The sequence below is a fragment of the Salvelinus sp. IW2-2015 genome, linkage group LG4q.1:29 (assembly GCF_002910315.2).
Source record: "Salvelinus sp. IW2-2015 linkage group LG4q.1:29, ASM291031v2, whole genome shotgun sequence".
NCBI classification, from domain to species: Eukaryota; Metazoa; Chordata; class Actinopteri; order Salmoniformes; family Salmonidae; genus Salvelinus; species Salvelinus sp. IW2-2015.
In genome coordinates this window covers 73,118,704-73,122,993 of record NC_036842.1, presented here as the reverse complement: position 1 = coordinate 73,122,993, position 4,290 = coordinate 73,118,704, and the positions used below count along the sequence as shown (strand labels likewise).

General features: G+C 42.7%; 1 pseudogene; it reads right to left on the bottom strand.

Annotated features, from left to right (window-relative positions):
* Positions 1 to 4,290, bottom strand: part of LOC111960997 (neural-cadherin-like) — a 140,038-nt pseudogene that overhangs the window by 39,717 nt on the left and 96,031 nt on the right.

Sequence of the window (4,290 nt, the reverse complement as noted above, 5' to 3'; positions counted from 1 at the left end):
GAATCATGCGCATTGGCAATTATGCCCTCGAGTCCTCCCAGCTTTTCAGTGTACTCCTGTGTGAGGCTGAGGACCACATCGTAAATGTTTGAATGTCTGCCGTACGCTATAAAAATAAAAAACAGAGAATATAGACCGTTGCGGAAGCGTAAGATATTCCAATATTACCAATCCATATCCCCATCCGCATCATCCAAATCCTAACATCACTCCAGCCATAATTTGTTTGATGTATTCGTACATTTAGAATCAATATGTAATATTGATTAATGATCACAACTGCTGAACGGACACTAATAATTTGACAGTAGATGGGTCATAAACAAAGAGACTGATATTAGCTTTATCTCCTGCATATTGAGACATCTAGAGGAAAAAATCTTGTCATTATCCGAGGGCAGAGCAGGTTTACAGCGGAATAGTCACTAATCAATAACTTTATCGAGTAGTATTCATTACATATGTTTCACATCCGAAGGGTTATATATAGACAAACATGAGAATAGGGATCACTTTAGTTGTACATATGAGCGAACATCTCATATATTCAAGTGCCATAATAAGTATAATTATAGTACCAGGTATCTAAGAATATAAAGCTACCAGTCCAGTCCAAAAGTTTGGACCCACACCTACCATGCTCACAAGTATTTCCTGTTGATGTTTGAACTAATTTTCTACGTCATGATGCAGAAGTAAGAAACTGAAAGCATCAAAACTATGAAAAAACACACATGGAATCATGTAATAACCCAAAAGTGTTAAACAAATAACAAATATATTTTTATATTTGAGATTCTTCAAAGTAGCCACCCTTTGGCCTGATGGGGGAGGAGAGGGGCGTGGTACACGGAGGTATGCAGGCACTCTACACCCATCATGAGGTTAGACAGCAGCTTTACTACTGTGATGTGGCAGTTTCGAGATTGTAGCCAGGGTGGTTCGCTAGGATGTAATACAAGTGATCATTTTTGGGAAATTGTATCTTTCTCGTTGTCTTATTAACGTTGAGCCAATGCAGATTTATGGTATGACAAGGTGGTGGTATATTGATGAGAGACCACGAAAGAACACGCGACCGGAGTTATGGTAAGATGAATAGTGCTAATGAGTACCTATATGACATAGATGAACTAGCTAAATAATCGCGAAGAGAGGAAACGACAGGTCTCACAGTCCATTACTCGCTTAAAGCAGAAGTCGAGTTCGCACTATCTGAAATAGCTCAATAAGACTTTTGGAAAAAATAATCTTTCTCAAAAGGAGTTAGGACAATGCTCATAAAAACGCCAAATTACAAGGGTTAACGGCCTATGATGGAACACGAGTCTCATATAGGGACCGCGCGCCTAACAGAGACAATAGTTTTGATAGTATCTCAGAGTTTACCTCTTATCTGCACGTGTCACGATGAATTGGAGTATATTAGTGGATAGAAGCTGTTCACAATTGACAATTCTAAGTTGAGTGGACTGTTGCCATCTCAGATTGAGAAAACACCTGAAATGAAAATCGCACTTCACACGCGAGAGAGGTAAACAAAATAGAAACATCTCAACATCAACTGTTCAGAGGAGACTGCGTGAATCAGGCCTGGTAGAATTGCTGCAAAGAAACCACTACTAAAGGACACCAATAATAAGAAGAGACTTGCTTGGGATAAGAAACACGAGCAATGAACATTAGACTGGTGGAAAACTGTCATTTGGTCTGATGAGTCAAAATTWGAGATTTTTGGTTCCAACCMCTGTGTCMTMGTGAGACGCAGAGCAGGTGAATGGATGATCTCTGAATGTGTGGTTCCCACTGTGAAGCATGGAGGAGGTGGTGTGATGGTGTGGGGGTGCTATGCTGGTGACACTGTCTGTGATTTATTTTGAATTCAAGGCACATTTAACCAGCATGGAAACCGCTGCATTCTGCAGTGATACGCCATCCCATCTGGTTTGCGCTTAGTAGGACTATCATTTGTTTTTTAACAGGCAATGACCCAACACACCTCCAGGCTMTGTAAGGGCTAATTGACCAAGAAGGAGAGTGATGGAGTGCTGCATCAGATGACCTSGCCTCCACAATCACCCATCCTCAACCCAATTGAGATCGTTTGGGATGAGTTGGACAGCAGAGTGAAAGAAAAGCAGCCAACAAGTGCTCAGCATATGTGGAAACTCCTTCAAGACCGTTGGAAAAGCATTTCAGGTGAAGCTGGTTGAGAGAATGATTCCACAATGATTKCATCAAGCTGGTGACTACACACTTGTTGGATGCATTTGCAGTTTATTTTGGTTTGTTTCAGATTATGTTGTGCCCAATAGAAATMAATTGTAAATATTGTAATGTGTCATTTTGAAATCACTTTTACTGTAAATAAGAATATAATATGTTTCTGAACACTTCTACATGAATGTGGATGCTACCATGATCACAGATAATCATGAATGAATCGTGGATGGATAGAGGTTATTCATTTTTGTTATGCTTTTCAGAGGAACCATTTTGTCCATCCACAATATCTTGGCTGGCTAGAAGGTGTGATTGGTGTGACGTTCCAAGGGGCGGGGTTCTGAGGAGGACATTACCTGTCCCTATTAGGCGTGACTCCTCTGACCTCACAGGAGGAGCGGTCCTCAGTCATGGCCCAGCTGTCCACGCCCTCAGTTTCCATAACGATAGCACTGGAGCAGCGGTCCAGGGTGAAATGCACATCCTGAAACAGGAAGCGATTGTTAAAACATGGTCTGTGTGTGTTTCTGTGTGTGTTTCTGTGTGTGTTTCTGTGTGTGTGTGTGTGTGTGTGTGTGTGTGTGTGTGTGTGTGTGTGTGTGTGTTGTGTGTGTGTTGTGTGTGTGTGTGTGTGTGTGTGTGTGTTGTGTGTGTGTGTGTGTGTTGGTGTGTGTGCGTGCGTACTACACACACACCAAAAAACACACACACACACACACACACACACACACACACACACACACACACACACACACACACACACACACACACACCACACACACACACACACACACGTAAGAACATGAAAGAATGTGTTGAATACAGTCATCTAATAGTCCATTTACTTTACTGTTGCTTCTAACATCCAGTCGGTGCCAACGTCTGTCAGACACAACCATGTTGACCTGCAACTGCAGGACCAGGGTCCCAGACCCGTGGTTGATCTTCAGACTGGGTGTTCCACCAATCAGCTCTGAAGGGAAAGAGAGGTCATCAATATCAGCATCATCACCATGCCATTCCACCTACAGACTTAAAGGGTCAAAGTTCTACAGTGGTGTAGGATGCTCTTCTGATACTCTTAGAGGGATGTTGTTCAGTGTCAAATAGTAAATTCATACAAATGTACATACATTACATGAAACTGTATATATAGAGTTCATTCCAAAGGTATGGATCATTATTTTGGTCTACAATGATGAAAAAGTCAATCAATAAACAAGGCTACATTGTTTTAGTTTGAGTGGCTTGACTCTGTATGGGCTGTATGACTAAGCAACCCAATAAATCCAAATCATGCTGAATATCTCCCACACATCCAGTTAGTTATTCAATTCATGCACCTTGGTTGGACTGGGAGGCAGCGACAGTCTACATTTGCCATTGTGTAACYGAGGTGGTTTGTTAAACCATACTAGCCTGATGAATAACCTTGCTTGTATCATCCCCCCCAAAAAACAAGTTAGCTCCCAGCTAATGCCCATCGCTTAGCTCAGCGGGCTAACGTGTCTTACTGAGGCACGCAGACGACCCAAGTTCAAATCCCAYGATGATGAGTAACCTTGCCTGAGACCTAAAATCCAGAGTTACAGTAGCGTCCAGTTAATGCCTAGACTTTAGCTCAGATGGCTTTTGTGATCTCCATTACCCGGGTTCAAATCCTGGGTGGGTAACATKTTACCCTACCTATAGCCATGTAGTCCTCTGGGTCTCCAGGCTGCAGGGTGGCCAGGGGCCCGCTGTAGAGTAGCAGGCCGTCCTCAGCCTCTGTGATGAACTCCAGGGAAAGATGGCTATCAAAGCACGGCCTTATGGGAGGAAACCAAGCATAGCCGTTGCCAAGGAAACTTCGCCTCGTCTGCTGGCATTCAGGACCCTCATGCTGCGGTGGGCACTGGCACCTGTGGTGGCATGAAACAAAAGCAGCCCAGAGAACATTAACAGTTATTTCTTCCCTATTGAAACATTATGATGGGGCTGGCTCTACTTTCATATATCTCTGTGTAAAATGCTGTGGGATGTGACTATGTTTATAAATGACAACATACAGTAGACAGACAGGAGAAT